Genomic DNA, 24513 nt, shown 5'->3' with positions numbered 1-24513 from the left:
GACATCCCAACATCGATTTTTTCCAACGTCCATTTGTTTTGCACCACATCCAACACCTGTGCCCGTTACATGTTCCCACTGCGTCCAACCCTCGTTCACCTCTTTCACTCTTTCCTCCCCTGATACCCTCTTCCCTTCCCCGCATTTTTCTCTTTCTCATACACCCCAAACACCTCCACAAGTTTTTACCTGCCAAACAGGCTCATCTCTCCAATCCTCTGCAAGCCAGGAGGCGCAACAGGTAACGCCGACATCCCCACAACCGCCAGTCGAAAGAGTGCTTCCCTTAATGATTAACCAACAGCCATACATAGACGCCAATGGAGCCATGAAACATGCGGTGCTTCCGGAATATAAAGCATGGCTGGAATGGGATCTTAAGGAATGGAGTAAAATGGAAGGATCCTTTGAAGAATCTCCTACCAAGATCCAGAATTTGCTGAGGAGACTGTTCAATAGCCATAATCCCACTTATGGAGATGTCAATTACCTCTTAGACCGAATGTTAACTGGAGAAGAGCGAAGTCGCCTTTGGGCGCTGGAATCTGCCTGGGTTGCCGAGGATTCAACCACCAGGCGTTCCTGGGAAAGGAGAGCAGAAGCAGCCGCTTCCTGGACAGGTAATGAATGGACTCCCGACAGACGCACACAGCTTAGGGCAGACAGGGACCGGCTTCTCACCCATCTAAAACAAATGGCCCAAAAATCACCCAATCAGACCAAATTCCTGGCCATTAGGCAGGAATCCACCGAGGCTCCACGTAAATTCTGGACTCGGTTGCTAGAAGGGGCACGCAATTATACTAATTTGAACCCAGAAAAGAAAGAGGATCAACCCACGTTGGTTGCCTCATTTGTGCATCAAGCAATTCCGTCCATACGGGATTACTTCCAGCACTATAGGCCAGGATGGGGTGCTGAGTCGGTCGCTGCAATTTTGGAAGTAGCAGATGTCGTTTGGGAAAACGAGAAGGAAAAAGGTCAGAAACGCGAGAAGAAAGAACAGTATCAAATGCTTGCATCCGCTCTCCATGGCTCTTTGGGAATTAGATACCCCCGGGAAGGGAGAGGCCGAGGTTCCCGAGGTTGTGGACAAGAACAGCCTTGGGGGGGCACCGGGAGCAATTTGGGGTGCTACCGATGCGGGGATCCATCTCACTTCCGGAGAGACTGCCCACTGGCAGAAGGGGCTAGCATTCCGGACAGGTATGGTAATCCTTTTACTTTTGCAGATAACAGTGCACTCCCTCCGTCGATGTCTCCAAGCTCGCCATCGCCTCAGCAGCAGCAAATCCCAACCGCATGGAACCAGATTGGAGTAATGCCCCAACGGCTGACACAACAATGACTAACCGGACCTGCTAACCAAACAGCCCATTCCTGGAAGGAGCTAGGAATGCTTGCAATTCTGTCCTTGGCCGGCACATTTCTCCTCCTTCCCCCTGTGACAGCCGAACCCGTTATTACAATGCGTGTGGAAGGATCTGAGTTTCCCTTTTTGGTTGACACAGGGGCAACTTATTCTCTTTTGAATAAGGCACCAAATGCATGGCTTACAGAAGACTCAAAACTTGCAATGGGAATGGGGGAGTTCCACAAGCGCTCACCATTACAAAACCTCTGCAGGTCGAGCATGAGGGACGAATGTTTAACCATGTGTTCTTGTTTTCTAGAGATTGTCCTATGTCTCTGATTGGGCAGGATATGCTTTGTAAACTTGAGGCCACTTTAACCTGCACTCCTGGAGGGGTGGGATTGTTGCTCAGCATATTTGGGGTAAGGGATGATGCATACACGTTAGAAGACATTATATTACACGAAGACCTGAAGGAACTACCTGCTTCGTTGTGGGGAACAAAAGACACTGATGTGGGACTTTTGAAATCAGTACAGCCAATCAAAATACAGGTAAAACAAACCCTCCCCCCTCCATGCATCCCGCAGTACCCCCTGTCTTTAGAAGCACGGGAAGGGATCCGTCCCATCATTGAAGGATTCATCAGAGAAGGAATTATACACCCCCAACGTTCTCCATGTAATTCTCCCATTTTGCCCAACAAGAAACCTCCAAAGAAACCAGGGGATCCCGTTAAATGGAGATTTTGCCAGGACCTTCGAGCTGTCAATAAATATGTTGTGCCCCTCCACACTGTAGTACCAGATCCGGCAACTATTGTCAGCCAAATTCCTTGGGATGCTCAATGGTTCACAGTAATAGACTTAAAAAATGCCTTTTTTAGCATCCCTTTGCACCCGGAATCTAAATTTTTGTTCAGATTTGAATGGGACCACTGCAGTATGGTCTGGGATAGAAGGGAACCACAAGGGTTCAGAAATAGTCCACAAATTTTTAGCCAATGTTTAAGAGAGGATCTGGTAGACTTTACCCCTCCTGGAGGCTCTACTATCATTCTTTACGTAGACGATGTCCTGCTGACCAATGTGAATGATGGCGGACTGCGGGGGGATGGTAAGGCACTTCTAAGCTATCTCCATTCCAGAGGACATAAGGTAGACCCAAAGAAATTACAATGGGTCTCCCAGAAGGTTAAGTACTTGGGGTTCATACTGACACCAGAGGGCAGACAGATGGACCCGGAAAGGATATCTGCAATACAGCAATGCCCGCTGCCCCGCTCCAAGAAGCAGCTGAGGGGATTTTTAGGCATCATCGGATTCTGCAGACAGTGGCTCCCTTCCTGTGGGGAACTCTGTAAACCTCTTCATGCTCTCACGACTAAGAAGGCTGCAGATCACCTTATGTGGTGCCCCGAGTCGATACTAGCGTTCCAGCAACTAAAGGATGGTGTGGCAACTTCAATGTCCCTCAAGCCGCCCAACTATGGGGTACTACCCAGGTTTTTTCAGCTCAAAGACAACAGCAACTTGAGGCGGAACTGCTGGAGGATCCGAACTTGACCTTCGAGAGATGCGGCCCATTGAATCCAGCTACCCTGCTACCTGATCTCCCTGCACCACTGGACAATCATGATTGTGCGGACGTGGTTAACTCCACCCTCCAAGTAAGACAAAATTTGTCTGATGAGCCATTGTCCAATCCAGATCTTATCCTCTTCACGGATGGGAGTTCTTTCTACATTGAGGGAACGTGGTATACAGGATACGCTGTTGTTAATCAATGGGAGCCCGTGGAAGCAGCCACTCTGCCCGGTAGGTGGGGAGCACAAGCAGCAGAACTATATGCATTGGCTAGAGCCTGCATAATAGCAGAGGGTAAGACTGTGTCTATTTACACGGACAGTAGATATGCCTTTGGGGTAATTCATTGCCACATACACCTGTGGAAATATCGAGGGTTTTTAACTACGGGAGGGAAGCCTATTCAACACCTGTCTTTAGTACAGAAATTGCTGGAAGCAGTTCAGAAACCAGCGGAAATAGCAGTCGTCCACTGTAAGGCGCACACCAAGGAACGCGATCCCATAGCGATGGGAAACGCCCTCGCAGACAGAACAGCCAAGATCGCAGCACGGCTCCCTCTTTCTTTCCCCACATTGGCATTAATTACTGATGACTTTCAACCCACTACTTTAACGTCAGTACCACCAAAGGAGACCCAAGCCTGGGAAGCGCTGGGAGCCAGCTACAGGAATAATTTGTGGATTATGCCTGATGGAAGAGCCTGCCTACCCCGCTCCATGTATTTCGCGGCAGTTGCCTGGCACCACAGTAAAGGAGGGCACTACGGGACTCATGCTTTAGTAGACACCATCACCAGGTACTGGTACGCGCCTGGCATTCAATCTGTATGCGCATCAACTGTAAAAGCCTGTAATCTATGCCAGGCTAATGGACCTGCTCTGCCAAACAGAGCACCAAAAGGGGGGCGGCCAGCAGCCGCTGCACCCTTCCAACGTTTGCAGATGGACTTTGTCGATTTACCACCAGCAATGGGTAAAAAGCATTTACTTGTTATTGTATGTACCCTCACGTCTTGGGTGGAAGCTTACCCCACTACAAATGCCACAGCCCTCACTGTAGCAAAGTTGTTGCTGAAGGAAATCATTCCGCGGTTTGGGGTCCCAGAAACCATAGACTCTGACCGAGGCCCACATTTTACAGGACAAGTATTAAAACACGTAGAGGAGGGCTTGGGTATCTCTCACCTCTTTCACACCCCATATAGACCACAATCTACTGGAAAGATAGAGAGACAGAACAGGGAATTGAAATCATTTTTGGCAAAATATTGTCAGGAGACTAGATTAAAATGGCCTCAGGTACTGCCTATCGTCCTCTTCCACATGCGCACCAGGCCCACACGGGCTTTGGGTCTCTCTTCTTATGAGTTGCTATATGGTCATCTGCCCTCCAAGGGTGGGGGCCTGCCGAAGCTCGATGTGTCCCTGTTGGGGGGGAGCATGTGACCTGTTCTCAGTTTCTTTCTTTACACAACAGATTACAAGCATTGTGGCGTGTCGCCCGGTACGCGCAGACGGTGCCATTGGAGGAACAGGTCCATCCCTTCCAGCCAGGTGACTTCGTTTGGGCAAAGAAGTTTGTCCGTCGTAGCCCGCTCCATCCGAAATTCACTGGTCCTCACCAGGTTTTATTATCTACCCAGACCGCGGTCTTCCTGGAAGGGAGAAAGTCTTGGATTCATCACTCACACGTCAAGCCCGCAGTAGTGGACCTCAGCCCCACGGACGTGCCTTCCCAAAACGGACTTTTGGACTTAGAGGACAGAATTGTGCCAGCTTTACACTTACGAAGGGATCCAGTAACTGATTTGTGGGCACCACAGACTGTCCCTTTCCGCACAGCTGAAATATCATGAATTATTGTAATCCTCAGGACTGTGGGGTTTTCTATTGTATTCTTTGGGTGCTTGTGCAATTCAGCCTTGTTTTTCCTTTGTGTTGTCCTGATGGAATAAAAATATGCACGGGGGATGATTACAAACCCCCTCTTGCTGGGATCCGGAATGGGTTGCCAGACCCGAAGGTGCTGGGTGAGTGCCCTGATCCTTACCTATATCATATTCTTTTAAATCATAATCAACCCTTCACTGTAGATATTGCAGGATGGAAGACTAGGTGTCAAAAGGCCACTGTGGTATTTCAACACAGCCTCAACGGCTTTCTTGTCACTCAGTGTGTGCGGCCGGAAATAGCATGGGCTGTTTATATGGCCATAAATTGTACACCAGCCCCAGGCCTAACCAGAGATTCAGCATGCCCTACATCCCTAGACCCTAGCTCCGTCACTAAGGAATATTCTGTCTTTACTTATCATAATTTGGGTACTGTAGCACCTACGTTTTGCATTGGGATAGGGGAATATAATTGCTATACTACTCTACGGAAGAGCCAGTTCAACGGGTTTGCTCCCCCAAGTACACCTGAATTAACATCCAAGCCACTTTTAAAGCATATCACACCCCCACCCTTCGTGCCTCGTGGGGACAGCTGGAAGGCAAACACTTCTCTCTCTCTCTTGGAAGCCTCAGCCCCCAAAAACGGATCCTGTTATGTATGCGCCCACACTCCTCCGCACGGAACTGCAGGAGTACCCCTCATAGGTGTGCCCCTCCCTTTAAAAGAGATTTTAAGTTTTAAGAACCAACAGCAGGCCAAAGAACTCGATGGCCCCTTGGATACAAGCGGCCCGCTCCAGGGAGAGGTGTGTGTAAGCAGCAGCCTACGCGCTTACATGGGTTTATCCTGTAAGTTCATTATTAGTCGGAGAAAGGGGGGCTCATGGGGGGTTTCCAATAATACTCATTTACTTAATGCAGCAACTGCCAACAACGATACTTGGTCACAGGCTTGGGGTGCCCTCATTCCCCAAGACGTTCGGAGCCCTGATTTATTCCCTTTTATTCTTTCCCTATACACCAAGCCCACTCCCAGAGGACTATGGTGGTTGTGTGGGCATAGGGCTCAGCGGAGGCTGCCATCCCTAGTAAGATGGATGTGTACCTTAGGAACAGTAATGCCCGGAATTAGAACTACTACTTCTCTTCCAACAGCCCGACACCGGAATCGAAAAGACACTGGTGAGGCAGTCCTACGAGGGTTTTTTTCCACATTATGGGGCAGGACAGAACTACCAAGATTTAATTAAGTTGTCTCAAGACTTTGAGGATTTCCTAAATGACACCACGGCCTCACTACGAGATTTGACTAATGAGCAAGGACAGATTCGAACCATAACTTTGCAAAATAGATTAGGAATTGATTATTTATTGGCCAGTTCAGGCGGGATTTGCTCATTGATTGGTAGTGAATGTTGTACCTCCATTACTGATACAAAGGCTGATATTTTGCAACATTTAAATCACCTCAACACAGTATATAACGACGTGGAAAGCATTAAGACCTTCTCTTCTTTCCCAAGTCTAACTAAATGGTTTGATAGCTGGCCAAACTGGCACAAGCTTTTAATTTACATTTTTGTGGGAATTTCTGGTATTGTTCTCTTATGTTGCTGTATACAATGCCTACCCAATTTATTATCCCTTTTCTCAACTCTTGGGAATCAGTGTCTAAGGAGGTCCCCTTTCCCAAGCGAATTTCTCCTCCAAAGCTGACCATTTACTTCTCTGAGTGACTCCAAATGGTTAGGACAAAATGATGCAGCTATAATTTAAACAAGCCGTGTTTTAAATTTCGCTGAAAGGGGGGATTGTTAGGAAATATTTTATTTCTAGGTCCCAAGAGTTGTTCAGAGATGCTAAATTGTAGTCAGAGCTAATGCCGCAATGAATGATGGAACTAAGAGAGGGTGGGGAACTGAAGACTCTAAGTTTTGTTTCTTCTCTCTCGTGAGAGATAACACCCAGAGGCGCCTCTCAGGCTGTAGCATCTTGGAAAAGAGATAAAGTGTATCCCCTCTGGTTTGTTGCCATTTCTTTTGCCTTGTTTCACTTTACACATCCTGTGCATTGTAGCAAACTCAGCACAAAGGAAGAAGTGTTCCCCAAATACTTTACTACAATGTATCCATAGATTTACATCATACTGCTGAGTGGATAACTTTCACAGGCATACTAGCCCTATCTTTATCTTTTACTGGTGTCAATCTAACTCTCTTCCTCACCTTCCTCAGTTCTTATCTCAAATTAAGTTTTCTTAGATTGACAAGTGTATAAATTCTTTATCAATTCCTCGCTTTTTAAGAATTATGAGAAATGTAACAAGGATAAGAAGATGCGCTTGCTTTATCTATGTAATACTGTAGTCTCTTGTTATGATTTTTGTAACATTATACCTTGTTTTGCTTATGAGACCTATATAATGATGCTTCAATTAATAAACCGTGCTCTCTTCCCTGTCAGACTGCTGTCTGTACAGTTTAGAGACCCCTCTTGATCAAGCAGTATTGTGTGTCTACTTTATGTTTATGTTTGGTATCTGGCTGAACCACTGAGACAGGTAAATTACATTGCAAGCTTGCACTCCTGTCCAGGGTGGAGGGGTGCGTTAGCTCGCCCCTTCAGGATAGGGGGGCGCTTAGATTTGGACCCAACAAGATCTTTAAGTGGCTTACAATAGACAAGCTGTCTCACTTCTGTAGGTCACACCCAAACAATATCTTTAAAGCACATTTAAAGCATATGGCTTCCCCAAAAGCATCCTGGGAACTCTACCTCTCACAGAGCCACAGTTCCCAGGACACTTAACAAACTACAATTCCCTGGATCCTGTAGAGCATGCCATGTGCTTTTAAATTAAATGTGCTTTAAAGATATGGTGTGAATGTGACCCTGGTGGTCTCACTTTTGATCATGTTACTGAAACTTTATGCAGCAGTATTAACAAATATTGGCTTTTATTAGAAGAGATCCCTGAGTGTACACATAAACCTTTGCTTACTTTTAATGGTACAAAAAATCTTTATTCATAGTAATGCCTACCCAAGAACATTCTAATTTGATGGGCGCAACTATGCCCAAGGGATACCATCCATGTGGTCATTGTGTGTTTTGTAAATGCACCCATAAATATGAGTCCTTCACAAACTCTGTTAGTTTATTCCCTTTGCCAGTTCTCAACCTGTAGCAGTGCCAGTGTTGTCTGTGCCAAAGAAGGTTAATGTAAGAAACCCTATGTGGAAAAAACAAAAGCCCCTCTTTTAACTTGTACCTATTACATGCAGATAAAGTTCACAATAGGTCTACTCAGTTCTCTTTGTTTGTAGCACATGTGTAAAAGTGGGAATTGCTTTATCTCTTTGTTATTTGTGCATATGTTTACTCATGATTAAATATTATCCATGGGGGGAAAAATCCAGTGTGGGAGCATAGATTTTTTTCTTTAAGATGTTTTGCTCAATTCACCATCTGGAGCATGTTAGCTGTTATATAAGGAAGACTATCTTCCTACATTCAGTCCTCTTCATGATGCCCCATAGACTCCTAATACCTGTGCAAGCTGCTTAGTCATTTCAGAATATTTGAAAGCTGAAGGCATTTATTGCATTCACTTTCAGACTGGTTATGTTTTTATATATATATATATATATATATATATATATATATATATATATATATATATATATATATATATATATATATATATATATATATGTAAGCTGAACAAACTTACAAGTCCTCTTCAGATCTTCCCTCTGAAGGGAAGGAGGAGAAGGGTGGAATAGGTGTGCCACACATGCCTGCTTCCCCCTGTCCCAGTTTACATCTTCCTGTGTTGTTGTTTTTGAATCCTTGAACAGGGTAATTATTTAAAACAAAAGCAGCTTGCTGGGTGGGAGTGGAGCCCCTATGCTAACTTCCCAGCAGGTGGGTTGCTGTTGCTTATCATTAGCGGCAGGGGGAAAAGCAAGGTGGTGGGGAGGTTGGCATGGTGCAAACCCACCAGGAAGAGGGCTCTGCCAATGGGAATGAGAAGTACCTGGAGAAGAAGTCAGTTAGGAACCTTCTGCATGTTCCTCTGAGGAAAAAAGATAGAAATGTAGCAAACAAATTGAAAAATTGTCAGCACACATGAGGCAGAAAAGCAGAAGCCTATTAAGGCCGAATTCTATAAACACTCATCAGGAACAAGTGTCATTGAAGTCAGTGGGATTATGTCTTAGTAGACATGCATAGGATTGTTCTGTAAGGCCTTCAACAGGGGTGTAGTCATCCGGGCGGGAGGCAGAGACCCATTACTTTTTTGGGAGCAGAGTCCTAGCCAGGTCCCTATGTATGAGCCAATCAGCATGAAAATGGAGTGTGTTAGCCACTGAGTAGAGTCCTTGTCCTTTCATGCTAATTCAATTGGAGTGGAAGAAGGTGAGTCAGCTACTGAGATGAGTTTTCATGCCTCCCCTTTCATGCTGATTGGCTCCTAGGCACGTCTGTTCTAGTGGCGTGTGGACTCACGAGATGACAGGGAGGCAAGGCAAAGTGGAAAAGGAGGTGTGGCTGTGATGGGGGCATGGTGTGACTATCATGAAGGGATGCTGCACTCCTGAATTTGCCATTACACTACTAGCCTTCAGTATCATCACATTATGGCCAAACTGTAAGCCTTGGGTCCTACTTTACAGAGGACAGACCTGTGTTTGAAGGGCTGTCCAGTCCGGTGTAAAGATGCTAACTGTTGATGGACAACTTCAACACCTCTGCTCTTCTCTCTTCTTATGATTCTTAAAGTGAAAGCAGCAGAGGCCTTGAAGTTGTCCATCAGTGGTTAGCACCTGGATAGCAGACTGACTAGGCTCACCTGATCACAGTCTTCTCACTACGGTGAGATGTATTTTCATTTACATGCTAGCACTCAGGTGATATCAAACTAAATCATACACCAAGTAGACTAATTAATTCAATTGGTTTCAGTGGGGTATACTATGAGTATGGGTAACGTTGGATATCTTCCATTATGTTCATATTTACATCCATACATGTACATGAGCCCATACAATTTTTATATAAATCTATGTCTTCTTTCTGTCTATGCATTTCTTCTTTTTTGGTGGTGTGAAAGTGGCCACCCTAACTAACTAAGGCTGTAATCTAATACATGTCTACTCAGAAGGAAGCTGCATTGGGTTCAATTGGACTTACTCCCAGGTAAGTGTGTATGGGATTGCAGCCTAAGTGATGCAGACCACCTGGATTTCTGAATGTTTTTTTTCCTTTCGTTAAGAGCAGTCATAAAGGAATCAAATTTGGATCAGAGCTGTGACCTTAGGGGAAGAGTGAATTTAACCCTTTTTCCATGCCCTATCCCCCAACTTAATTGTTCCTTTGAAGCTATTAGTTATAGAGGAGCTCGGGTAGGCGGGGAGACACGTTAAATAAAGTTCATATATTTCTTCACTTTTCCATGGCTTATAGCAGCTTTGGGTAACAATTTAAGTTGGGGAAATGCCATAGAGTAAAGGATTAAACCACTCCACACCCGACTTTGTTGCCGTGATCCAAAAGACATCCCCATGAAAGAAAAAGGCACAGGGAAATCCAGTCATGGATCTCCCACAACTCATGTAGTTTGAATATCTGGATGGGAGTTTTTCATATTGTATCTTGACATATTCTGTCAATTCAGGTTTAAGCCATTTATTTATTGTTAGCCTTACTAATCTCCAGTTCTTCCCCATTGCTTCTTGTAGCAATGGCTCCAAAGTCTGGCAAGCCATGATAAGAGAATGTGGGCTTTGACAGGGAATTAAATGCTAAGTAAACATTGGAAGCAATCTACTAAGCACAGAAGCTGCCCATCCATATCCATTTCCATGGGGTCTATGCAGGGCAATGGTGTCTGAGCACCAGCGGTGCCCTGTGGATTGCATCAATGGTCTGGCCTCATTTAGAGAGATATTGCTTAATGGCACTGGTGAGAAACTGCCTTCCAGATGACTTGAGCCTTTGTAGGTTAGTTCTCTTCAAATTAGGTCTCTTCCTCAAGGACCATTATCTTAAATTGCAGGTGATATAACCAGTAATGTCAGCTACTAACCCACATTTCAGCAATCCAATTATGCTTATTGTACAGGGCTAAGTGTCCTGGAAATTGCAATCCAAGTGGTATAAAATGAATGAAATAAATATTGTGCACTCCCCCCGTTCTCAGGTGTTTTCATGTTAACCTTTTTCATGTTTCTGTTCGTGGATGGTCTTATGTCAGGTCCCAGCCACAGGAGTCCTCATCAGAGGAAGACCAGGAGGATTTGGTCTTGGACGCAGCCCTGGCTCAGGCTCCGAGGGTGAGGAGCCAGGGTCCTATGATGAAGCCGAGGATGGGCCCTCTGCACCTGGGGCAAGTTTAGCCTCTGACATTGAGGCTGAACGAGTACCAAGCCCAAGGGAAAGGCATCATCTCAAATGCCAGCTGGAGTCCCAGCCCAGCCAGAAGAGTGCTCAGTTGAAGGCTCGGACTCGTTGGGAATAATGGACTGACTGCAGGTGACTGATAGTCAGCTGAGGTTTTGGGTGTAGTTTCAGCAGCCCCAACATAAAAACTCCAGAGCTAGGCTGGAACAACTTTGGGACATGGGGGGAGATAATTTATTGTGGGTACCAAAATTCTTTGTCCCACCAAATACTGATAGGAATGATACATTTCCTCTTTCCTGCATCTAGTAATGCTGGCCTCTTCACATCTGCTATCCCTATGCCCAACGCAAAAGAAAACAACAAATTACGGTTTGTAACTATGCTCATGCTAAAGTAACAAACTTTGCTCTTTGCAATGCTTATATGGTAGTTATTATGGGTAGACAAATTTGTCCGTTTTGGTTTCTCTCACTTGCTCATTTTTCCAATCTTAAGTTCAGTTTTCTACGTTTCTACATCAGTTTGTGGTTTTTTTAAAAAGTCTATAAGGAAAATCCATCAGCATTTGAATGAGAATTTCTTCTCACATACACTTTTTGCATGCAGTCTTTGCATAATGTACATATTTTTGCAAGGCAATTTCCCTAATATATACTGTATTATATGCGTTTTTGGATGTATTACTTGGCTGGAGAACTACACTGCAAAATTCAAAGAAATGTGAATTTTGAAGGGTGGCTGTGTTTCAATTCATGTATTGTTCCTTAAAGTGTGAATTAGGTAGATTTACCTTTAGATGCAAACTGAATTGAATTTATCCTCCATTCTTATTAGAAATAGTACATCTAGAGGCACTCAGGCAAAAGCAAATACAGTATAGCAACACAAGAGTCGTGGAAAGAAACAGTATGAAAGAAAACTAAAAGTTTCTTCTTGAGTGTACACCAGAAATGCCTTTTTCATAATGATGTGTGAGGAATTTTTCTTGTTACTTTCAGGATTTCATTCATACCCATTACTTAAAATCTTGTTTGGTTTCCCTTTCATTTGTCAAATTCTAATCTGTTTCATGTTTTATTCATTAGTAATTACTTTGTTAAAGTATTCACATTTACCTTGAGGTCTCCCTTCCTTCTTTCCTTTTACTAATTTTTGCCACCAGCAATGGTATTAGTGATGAGATGAGTGGACAGTTTCAGCAGCCAACATTTGCCCCCTAAGAATGCCTCAGAACAGCACATTTTCCAGGGGAATTCTTGGAAGAACAAAATGGCAGCCACCAGGAGTGGCCACAGAGATCAGCTTCTTCCACCAATGGCAAAATTAGCAAAAAGGAAAGCTGAAGACAGTCTTTCTACCACTGCTGGAGAAAGTCACTCTCCCGCCTATGAATAGAATAGATAGATTCCCACACAGACTCCTCTGTATTCATTTTGCAACATATGGAGAATAGACTGAGGCTGTGTACATACCATACCTCTAAAGCACTTTCAAAGCACATCCACACACACACCCCAAGAATCCTGGAGACTGTAATTTACCCCTCACAGAGCTACAAATCCAAGCACCCATAACAAACAAGAGTTCCCAAGATTCTTTGGAAGAAAAAATGTGTTATGTGTTCCATAGTCGGAAGTGGTATGCTTCCAAATATGAGTGACTGGAAACCTCAGGAGGGGACAATACCCTTGTGCTCAGGTCTGGCTTGCAGGCTTCCCATAGGCAAGGTTGGGCACTATGAGAACAGGAGGTTGGACTAGAAGGGCCACTGGCTTGATCTAGCAGGCTCTTCTGTGCCCTTATGTGTATGCAGCCTGAATGGGTCCTGTTCAGTCCAATTTTCCACTTATTCTGAAACACATGTACATCTTTTATTTGCAGTATGCTACTTTATTTCTTGTAACCACTGTGAAGCTCATTTCACTCTGGAACATGGGAGCCATTTCAGTATCACACCACTACAGTATGCATGTGATCATGTGAGCAGAAAGCACTAATCGTGCAGCTCTTTCCATGCAATTGGCCGCCCGCATCTGGTTCATAGTGTGCATGTGAAGACCTCAGTTTTCTCAGATGACAAATATAAGGTTAAATGAATAAGAATCTAAATAATTTGCAGCCTCTACTCAACACCATTTTCTACATCTTGATGTACCATCACAAAACATAGGGGGTTTTTTATTCACCTGACTGATTTTGCTCAAACTCATTCTTGTTTCTAAAATATATGGCTAAAATGACCTTCCTCTTTTTTAAAAAAACTGTAAAAGGATTAATAAAATATAATTGGGAAGAAAAACTGTTTGTTTACAGAGTGTAATTCTCAGTATCAAAGTCTTGCAAAACAAAGCCTCCTGGAGCCAGGGGTTGAGCAATTTCACACATATGCAGTATATTTTCAGGTATAAGCCTTTTGGCAGCCACATTTAAGTAGTGTTTGTTTTGGTTTGTTCTTCTTCGGCTTTTCTTCACAGGGTTTATGAGAAAAACGTCGTGTTTCTGTGGTAAAGCCCAGAAATAGCTTCATTTGCTTTGCACTCTCATTTTTCCTCACATGCATTTGATAGAGTGGTTCACATGGATGGCTACATTTCTGAATGAGAGGTATAGATCATGACAGCAATAAAGCTCTATGGTTAGCATATTAAATATTGTAATATCCCCATTGGGAGGGATCCCCTTCAAGCCCATATGCATTAATATTCAGTATTCACCTGAAAACATTACTAAACTTCACTGAAACTTTCCTTTAGAAAGATACTGGGAATGAGAGGAATATTACTCATAGGTCATGCACATTTTCATATGCCTTTTTTGCTTATCCTCCCACCGCCGGCACACATATAATATTGTTCACAGCCCTCTTCAGGCATTCAAAATAACATGTGAGGGCTCAAACTGGATAGGGGCCATGGTGTGTGTGTGTGTACTGGCCCACCACCAACATCCAGGAGTGGCTGGTGCAGTGGGGCAGGGCTGCAGAGCTACCCTCTGGACACTGGTATCAATGCTGCTTGCCAGAAAAGTGTGGGGAGAGGGCAGCAACAAGGACAGATATATATGGGCACACTGACAGGAGCACTGGATCATCTCCAGTGGCGCTCCTGCACAGCACTGACTTTGCCGTCACCCTGCCCTGCACCATCCCAATGACACTGGTGTCAGAAGAGCAGCCCATCCCACTGTATCAGCTGCCTCTGCCAATAACCCCATGCACACCACCCCTGCCTCTCCTCTCCTGATCTTCACCCACTCAGGTCTGCACTGAGATTCTAACTGCGTGGTTAGGATCTTCCATTCAATTGGGACCCCTGATTGCACAGGGTTAGGAGCGCAGGAGGCTGCCTTATACAGAGTCAGACCATTGGCCCATCTAGCTCAGTATTGTCTGGAATGATTGTCAGTGGCTCTCCAGGATTTCAGATGGGGTCTCTCCCAGACCTGCCTGGAGATGCTGGGAATTGAATCTGGGACTTTCAGCATGCAAAGCAGATGCTCTACCGCTGAGCTACAGCTTTTCCCAGTTATACCGAGGATTCTAACCATGCTCAACTGAATATGTCTAGAATCCTCTTTCAGTGTGAAGGTCTGGACTAGAGCCTGCACATTGGGCATGAAAGCAGGGCTTTTGTGTGCACCCCTATCCAGGGCTGTGGAGTCCAAGTCGGGAGCAATTTTGGGTGGAGTCGGAGTCGGTAGAAATATTCCGACTCCTTCATTAATGGCAAATGTATATTAACTAGTAATAACAGATTTATTGTAGTAAAATGGTAGCACAAGGCATTTCATCACCACCACGGAATCCAGAGCTTGGAAAAGTTACTTTTTTGAACTACAACTCCCACGAGCCCAATCCCTGGGGCTGATGGGAGTTGTAGTTTAAAAAAGTAACTTTCCCAAGCTCTGGATTCATGTGGTGGTGATGAAATGCCGTGTGCTACAATTTTACTACAGTAAATTTGTTATTACTAGTTAATATACATTTGCCATTTATGAAGGAGTCGGAGTCGGACAGTAGAAAAATAGAGGAGTCGGAGTCGAAGGTCTGGCGTACTGACTTCACAGCCCTGCCCCTATCCCCTTCAAGCCTATATGCATTTACCCAAAGAGGGCTCAGAATTGCACAGAATGCAATTTGTGGAGGCCACCCCAGTGCCAATGGATCCCTGCACACACACACATTCATTTTCCTGAGAAGGGCCACCTTTCATGATATGCATTATATTTTGCATATGAAAAAGCACACACACCACCCTCAGCCACCTCACAATAAGGTAGAGTCAAAAGCCTTACACCCACCAAAATTCTAGAGAAATGTCCTGAGAATGAAGCATAAAAGAGGGAAGCCTCTTTGGCAGGGAAAGAAATTGGAGGCTAGATTTCACCACAGCACTAGTGTAATGAAGCAAGCAGAGCAGTAAATCACAGGCTACATAATGTCTTTTAAATTGGTTTCTAATCACAAGGTTTCACAACGCCTTGTGAAAAGATGCTTAGTGCTGGTTATTGCTGCTGCTGCTGCTACTACTACTAATAATAATAATAATAATAAACAATAACAATAATGTTGCAGTAGTAGTAGTAAACAGTGTCTGTGCCTGTCCCTTAATTCAGACAATAGCTACCATCCAGCAGGAATGGGAGGGTGCCATCTTACTTTTTGCTTTCGGGCAGCCCTGACTACCCAAACAAGAGCACTCTCCCTTCCCCAAACACACAGGGTGCATTGCTTGGACACTTCTTATAGAACTACTTCTCTATCATGGCCAATATATTGAAGAAGTGCTTTCCCCCCACCCTTGCAGCAACCTTAAAATCCTAAACAGCAATTCCATCCAAAAATACTTTTGTGTTTTGTTGCCTATGTTTCAGTATAGGCTTTAATGCATTTCCCAATTATTTTATTGCATTCTGATTTTTGAGTAAGGTTTCCAATAACGTCAGTGATAACTGTACCAATAAATACAGTTATCACTATATAGAGCAGGATATGCCTGCAAAAAAGTATCTGGAGATTTTGTTTCAGAGTTCCCATTAACATGACATTCCATTAGCATTATATGAGTCTGATGTATTACAGTCAGCCTTGCCATAGGATTTTTACAGGAAGCTGCATGTTACTGCTAGCTCATGCAGAGACAGCTTCAGGCAGACTTCCCTAACCACATGGAAAACCTGAGGGTGGTGAGGATGGCAGCAGCATTTGCAAACCTCATAGCCGAAGGATGCATACCTCAAATTCAATGTGACCTTTAAGTATGTACACCATTTTATGTGCCCAAATAATGGTCCCACCTGGGAGTCTACCATATAGTCTGCCTCAGATGTTTTTAACAAGTTGAATATGTGGCGGCTTTTAGTTTAATTGATGTTTACACAACCCTTTTCACTATGGTTTAAATGTCTAAAGTCTTGGTGGGCCTTGTGGTGAGAGAGGGTTTGGGTGTGTGCTGGGAAGGAGAAGGAGCACCTTTGTGTACGTACTAGTAAATGTAAAAACAGTGTAGTATCAGACTTTTTATAAAAGCAGTCTGAATGTTCCGAAGCCAAACTAGATTTTGCTTGGTTAGGAGTCAAAACCAGTGACTATCTGTTGTATGGGACTATTTAACCACCCAGATCTGATAGGCAGATAGCAAATCTCCTCCATATGTCTACTGTACTATATTCTAGTGATATTTAAAAAGGGGTTAGAATCCACTGGAGAGTTGGGCGTACTTTGTAGGCGGGTGGCTGGTTAACACTACTGGCTGCTGGTAGGGGACAGGTGATAGGGTGGTGGTGGTGGGTAGAAACAAGTTGATGCAAGAGGCTAAAGCATGTATTATGCTGGTAACCACTGTGTTGCCCTCCAGATGCTTTGGACCACAATTCACATCAGCCCCTGTCAGCATGGCCAGTGGTCAGGCATGTTGAGGTGTGTAGTCCAAAACACATGGAGAGCACCATGTTGGCTATCCCTTCTGTGCTGAAGGGCAGAACTGTAAGAGGGGGAAAAGCAGACATAATGGAAATCCACATTTGCCTGAATGAAAATATATTTGGGTCTTGCATTGCTATTTGTAATTTTAATATAAATTCTTCCCAGATATAGACCTGGGCAGAGCTTAAATTCATTTGCAAGTATTGCATGTATACTGTCCTGATAGGATTGCCTCCCAAGCTTGTTACAATCAATCCATAAGAATAAAGCATATTTGGGGAACACCACATACACAGCTGTACTGGTAAGAAAATAAGGGGGAAGAAAACTTTGGCAGGGAGCCTTTATTTAGTTAGTTAGTTAGTTAGTTATTTGATTTAGATCCCACCCTTCCTCCCAGCAGAAGCCCAGAGTGGCAAACAGAAACACTAGAAACACTTTAAAACATCATAGAAACAGACCTTAAAATACATTAAAACAAAACATTAAAAACATTTTTTTAAAGCTTTAAAAACATCTTTTAAAAAAGGGTTAAAAACTTATTAAAAAACATATTAACGAGCAATTCTAACACAGACGCAGACAAAGCCTTGTTGCTTTGTAAGAAGATCTGCCTCAAGTAGGACAGTTTCGCACATGCCAACCTCACCCAAGCTCAATGGGTCTTTTCCCCTCTTCAAGACAGCGTGGAGTACAACGCAAACTGCAGAAAAAGATTCTCCCTGAAGGGTTTTCCCCTAACAGGATTGAGAAATATGAAAATGCCAAGTCGTCCCATTTTATTCCCTCACCTAATCAGTCATATTGCTCCTTCAAAGATTAATTGTTAATATATGTTTTTTTAATGCAACAAACATCCCCCTTAATATCTTTCATGTTTTGTTTTGTTTGTTTTTGGTTTCTTGCCTCCTTTGATTGATTACATTGTCCTGTTGGAAGGCTGACAGCACAAGTCTATGTATGTTTACTCAGAAGTAAATCCTACTGTCCTCAATCAGTCTTACTGACTGTGTAAAGGTTGACAGGATTTCTACGTAAGTCTAAAAAGATCTGCTCTTTACTGATCAAAATATTTCAAGCTTTATGTAATATAGACTAATTGAACATTGTGCAATGTTCTTTGTAATTAACCTACAGGATTCTTTTCTAGGACTCTGTGCTCTGTGTGTGTGTGTGTGTTTGTGTGTGAGAAAGACAGAGACAGTAACACAATCCACATTTGAAAGATCTATACTCAAATTATCCTTTCCCAAATGACTTCTATAATGGTGCTTGTGTTGTTCTGTTAAGCCACGCATGTCACACTAACATGTTTTACAATGTCAAAATGTAAGGCTTTGTGGTATGTGTGTGTGAAAGAAATTGTGCTTTTAGAACCTGTAATATATAGTGCACAACAATGTTATATGAAACTAAGGCTTCACAAATGCACAGGTCTTTCAGTTGCTTCAAATGCTTAGTGGACCAGTTGGAGATTATATTTATGGGCATCAAAGGACCTTCTCCTTCAGTAACTCAATCTTCATGAAAGGATTCAAGAGCACACAGCAATGAGATCCAGCATGTTCTCCTAGTAATTATATCACAATAAATGTAATCCATGCATGTACACTCCCTTTCAGTATTAAATTGGAATCAGTGTCTGCTGCTGCACTCCACAATAATAAAAGCATGCTCCATTAACAACACAAAGAAAACCACATTGGTATGGTGCATGCATGTCCACAGCACAGTTTAATCAAAGGACCCAGAATGTTACCTGTAGGATAACTAATGTATTTATTTATTATTAATGACAATAATAATAATGATTCAATTTATATATTTTATTTATTTAACAAAATTTATATACCACTTGAATGTAAAGACCTCTAAGTGGTTTACAAATTAAAATTATCAATAAAATGGTTAAAAACAAGTAATTAAAACATACTAACTTTAAAAAAAAATCCAAAGAGCCCAGGGCAGTAGTTCCAATTTGGGATTGGTTATAGAATTTGCTTCCACTCTTGAGTTTGCAATTCTGTATTTTTTTATTGGTTTTCAGATTGGAACTTGCTTGAGCACAAACTATTTTTGGGTCAGATTCCAAAAAAAGAGAATTTTTATGAATAAAACCTCTGCCTTTTAGAAGATGAAAAGTGGTTTGATGTATTATTTAATTATCTGCACCATAGTGAAAAGATGCAATGGTGCACTTGAAATCAGTAGAGAGAAAGAAAGCAGCTGCAGCCGCAAAAGTTTCTGCAGGGGAGCAGTTGCTGAAGACTTTCTTGTTCCAAGGATACTTCAGCAGTGAGTTGCTTTTTGGCTCCCGCCCCCCATGTGTTTTCAGGCTGTAGCCTCTTTCAATATTCCACTAATTTAAATGGAGACATAATCACAGTTGTGGGAATCAAATTAAACAATTGTGATTGTGGGGATTAAATTAAACTGGGTGGGAGGGAAGGAGAGAGAACTGAATATTGGTTTCTAGGAATAATTACAGAATGGAGTTGTTCTGTTCCAGTTGTCCTGACCCCAAACATATGTACAAAAGAATAGATAAGGTCTCTACTGGATTTTCAAGGAGCTTGTTTTTCACAGCAAAAGGTGCTCTTTCAGGGACCATTACCTTTCTGATATCAAATGAGCAGCACTGCCTTATGAAAACAAACTGCATTTTGCTGCAAAATTCCCCCCCCCTTCCTTTAAAAGCCCTTGCAAAGGGTAGAGGGGGGATGTGCTGAGCACTGAGCTGCAGATTGCACTGCAGAACAGTCTATAGTGAAATGTGTAATTCAAAGCAGTAATCAAGAGAGGTGAAAAATAATGTGCCACACACAGTATGGATTGCTACAGAATGCCTCCTCTCCACAACAATTCACAGTAATTTGTGAACAATAATGCTCCCCTGTTCTGGCCACGAGGAAGAAAAGTGTGCTATGTGCAGCCCAGTGCTTTGCCAAAAACGAATAATGCTGCTAGGAATTGCCCCTTTTAAAGTGGATGTCCCTACCACTTTCATGATAAGAAACGTGATATTCCTGCAGGCCCAGAGTTGGACAAATCTGTTAATTTTTCGTTTCTCTCAGTTTCCCAGTCTTAAGTTCAGTTCTCCCCATTTCCATATCAGCTTGCAATTTAAAAAAGAAAGTCCACATAAAAAATTATATTTCACCTAATAGATGCATGTTTGTACGCTTTGTATAATATACACATTTTTGCAACCACTTTACCCTAAAATAAAGCCATTTTGTATATTGTTTTTATGGCTGTAAGCATTTTTGTTCATGATTGGCCCTTTTTTGCATGCACTTTTTGGTTGGAGCACTGAATTTCAAAAATCTAGAAATCTGAATTTTGAAGGATAGCATTGGTTCTGGACAGGCAGATTAGGTAGGTTCACATTAAAATGAAAACTGACCAAATTTCTTCCTCACCCCTACCTTCAGCGAACTTTGTCTTCCACTGTTAGCAAAGTGCTTGCCAACAAAAGGGTAAGCACTCTTCATGGGCCCCCAAATGATTTCCAGAATACAGAGAGGGCTATTTCCACATGGTTGAGGTTACATACCTCACAAAAAGAGGTCCCTCTTTCAGCTCGGCCCTAGATAGGCTATACCTCAGAATATTGTATTTGAAACCTGGCAATAAGTGTATGTCCAAGCCTGTATGTCAGTGAAGCACTGGCAATATCTACCACCACATTTTAAAATACCGTGCACAGAAACACAGTCAAAAGTAGAAATGTATGCTTGACCGTATGGGAGCCATGTGTTTGCAAAATTAGGTGTGAAGGAGGAAGAAAGCTGTGAAGACATGAGCTATATTTTCAAAGCTGGCAAGCCACATTTTGCTAAATAAATAGCAACACCTTCATTGATGTAGAGTAGGGATGGGTGCCGAGTGCAGCCCCCCAGGCCTATCCAGCCCTCAGGACTCTTATCAGGTCACACATACTCCCAAGCCATACACCTCACCAGCCCTGCTTTGCACCCTCCTTGAGATTTTTTGCCTGGGTGGAAATTCTTGGAACCCTAACCATGCTTCTTGCTTGCATGGAGAGAGGATAGAGTGGGATTTTTACTAGGCTGCTGTACAAAGGTAAAATTGCTCTGCCCACTTTTGCCTCTGGCCTGCGCAATACTTGCACGTGGCCCCTGTAAGGTTGTCCGGAAGAGAATGTATCCTCTGGTCCAGGCTTAAAAAAGTCTTCACCCTGATGCAGAGTGACTCTTGGAAGTTGCATGTGTCTGATCACTGGTGGAAATAATGTTTCAGGGAGTAGCTTTGTTGCTCATTCCCTCCAGGTGCTTCTACATCCCCCAACCCAACAGTGGTCTGGATCCAAGTTTACCTAACAAACACTGATCTGCAACTGTGTGGGGTAAAAGCAATTGGTGTGAGGTCAACACTCTGCCCCTCCTGTGAAGCAATCACCTCCATCTTGTGAGTGCTTTATAATAGCAATAGGCTCTTTGCACATAACTGCTGTGCAGTGAGAGAAAGATCCATCAGTCTCTTGTTTTTCTAGTCTTAAATTCAGTTCTGCACATTTCTGTAGCAATTCATTTTTTAAAAAAAATTCTCATGAAAATTCTCTAGCATTTTAGTACAAATTTCTCCTACAAAAATATGTTTATTAGGAGAGTTTTCACTAATGTAGACATTTTTGCAAGCCATTTCTTGTCATATAATGCATTTTTGCATGTTATTTTCACATATTCATTTTTATGCACTTTTCCCCCTAATATTGTAGGGCCCCACTCACATGGCGGGTTACATTCCGGGGCCCCTCTGTAAAGCGAAAACTGCTGTAAAGCGGAACTCATTGAATAGAATGGCACACGATGCCTGAAAACCGCTTTAAAAGCGAAACAAGCACCGTATGAGTGGGGCTTTAGTCTAATTGCGTCTAATTGAGACTGCTGTATTAGCAAAGCACTGTAAAGCGGGGCCCTACTGTATATGTTTTTTTAAAACATTGTTTGGTTGGCATCGCAAAATTCAAATAAGTGCAAATTTTGAAGGATGGCTGTGTTTCATTTCTCATACTATTTCAGAAAGTCCAAATTTGCCAAATTCAGCTTGAAATGCGAACTGAACTCTCCCATCCCTACTTCAGTGTAACTTGTAATTTGCCCCTTGATGGTAAGGCTTCATAATCATGCTCAAGCCTGGAAGAAGTTTGGCTTTGCTGGATAAATATGTTGTTTTCCTCATAGAGCTATGCTCCTATAAAGCCCTAGTTTTTACAGGCCTCTTTTTATCTGCAATACTTTATTTTGCATTGGTCATTGTCTGGAGTAACCTTCCACAACCTGGTGCCCTTCAGATGTTTTGGACCCCAACTCCAATCATCCATGACCATTAGCTATGCTGTCTGGGGCTGGAGTCAAAAACACCAGGTTGGGGAAGGCTGTCCTTGAACAGTCATTTTTGTAATTCAGTGGAAGGGGTGATTAGAATGACTGATCTGTTAAATATGTTGCTTCTTCAGAGGTTTCACCTATTATGCAGCCCCTCTGCACTCATGCACACACATACCACAAATCCTTGTCCCTGTGTACATAAATATGGCATTATTATTTCATGCTGGCTTGGCTTCATTACTTACGGTTTTATGCTGTTCTTCTTGGCAGCAATAATAGCCAGTTACTGTGTGTTGCACTAAAGGAGGCATGTGATGCTGATTCTCTCATGCACTGCCATGGAAATGGAAATGGAAATAATTCAGGTGACCCATGTGAGGTGGACCCCAGCCAAGCAATTATATTTAACAAGAGCTGGAGATAAAGGCAGCACGTGGACCATTTAAACGACTCCAAAGACATGCAGGCACATGTATGCACATATACACCCCTCCACACCTTCAACAGCCGTTTTGATATACCACAGTTTTCCTCACATAACTTTTTAAACAATTTGTGCCTCTGTCAGCAAGTTTAAACCAACAGCCAGGTTGTGCAATCCTTCCTAGAGGATTAAAATATCATTGAATAAACCACTAAAACTGAATTTCTAAGATGCAGGAGTTCTCACACTTTGTCACAGTGTGTCTCCCTAGCTTAAACCTCTTCAGAAGTAACTCAGGCTGCTTTCACTTGGACTGGGGGTTGAATTGGGGGGGGTGGGGGGTGGAGAACTGCTAATATATCTGTTCCTAGAAAGAGCATGCAATAACATCTGGAAACTAGCTGTGCCACATGTTTGTCCTGTAACAGTAATGTGTAGCAGTCACAGCATCAGTCTAGCGCCGGGGACATCCAGATTCAAATCTTCAGTTAGCTATGAAGCTCAATGGATGACTGCCCAATTGCACAGTGTGGTTGTCAGGTAACATCTAGGTGGGGATAAACCACATACATGACCTTGAAAAGAAAAGTGGGATATAAATGTAACAAACAAATTAAAGAATTCACCACCTACACCTACAGTATGTGAATGGTTGGCCATTGAAGCATGAATCCTTTGTGCATTTGTTCCAATAGGACCATTGGTGCATTAAATGCCCAGCTAATTCCAGGATTGGAGGTGGGGGGGGAGTGAATAATCAGTATCCTGGGTGCCAGCCAGACATCAAATGTATCAAATTCTCAGCACCCAGGGCCCTGTCCCAGCTCCCTTCAGAGTTGCCATTTGAGATGTGCCTAAATTAAAGAAGGTTCAGCTAATGACCCCTTGCCCTCATCTTAGGCACAGGAACAGTACTACAAGGCCCTGCAGCAGGCCCCTCGGGGGGGTCATACACCAGTGGTGGGTGGGACCAGAGGCAAAAGCGGGCCGAGCAACAGGTGTGACTCTTGCATTTGTACAGTAGACTACATTTCAACCACACAAACATTGCCTCACACCCACACCTCTCCATCCTCCATTTAGGAAGCAAGAAGCATATGTTCACAGACACATTCAGGCCAAGCAAAAGCGCCTGGAGAGGTGTAGGAAGATGAGGTACGGTCTGGGGAGAGTTCTGAGGGTTTTTCCGTTAAAAAAAGTCTGGATGGCCACATTAGCTAGCCCTGAGGTTTTCCATCCCTGCCCTACAACATGCTTTGAGGGAGGGCCACCTAGAAACAAAGAGAGATAGATTTGACTCATGCCAGGGGATGTTCTTATCACTGTAGTACTGTGTGTGTGCGTGCACACACACATGCATAAGGGAGTGGGCAGCCATTTGGATTCCCCTTGGTTTCAAAACTCTAAACATGCAACAGCACACCTGGATCTCCACTTCCTCAACTGTGGCCCTAGACTTTGAAAACCACACGAATGAAACGTCCAAACATGTGAAACATTTTTTGAAAAAACTCTTCCTGCAATAGTATGTGCCTCATATTTATTTTAAAACTAGATGCAGCTTGAT

General features: G+C 43.2%; 1 long non-coding RNA gene across 1 annotated transcript in view; it reads right to left on the bottom strand.

Annotated features, from left to right (window-relative positions):
* The window catches only part of LOC133389946 (uncharacterized), a 44514-nt gene extending 21666 nt beyond the window's left edge, over positions 1–22848 (bottom strand). The window contains exon 1 of the long non-coding RNA XR_009764230.1: positions 22768–22848. This is a non-coding gene — a long non-coding RNA (uncharacterized LOC133389946). The remainder of the gene's footprint in view (positions 1–22767) is intronic.
* Between the last annotated feature and the right edge of the window lie 1665 nt (positions 22849–24513).

Source organism: Rhineura floridana, chromosome 8, assembly GCF_030035675.1.
Source record: "Rhineura floridana isolate rRhiFlo1 chromosome 8, rRhiFlo1.hap2, whole genome shotgun sequence".
In the NCBI taxonomy this organism is placed as follows: Eukaryota; Metazoa; Chordata; class Lepidosauria; order Squamata; family Rhineuridae; genus Rhineura; species Rhineura floridana.
Note: the sequence above shows the minus strand (reverse complement) of the source record. Positions and strands in the feature narration are given on the sequence as shown.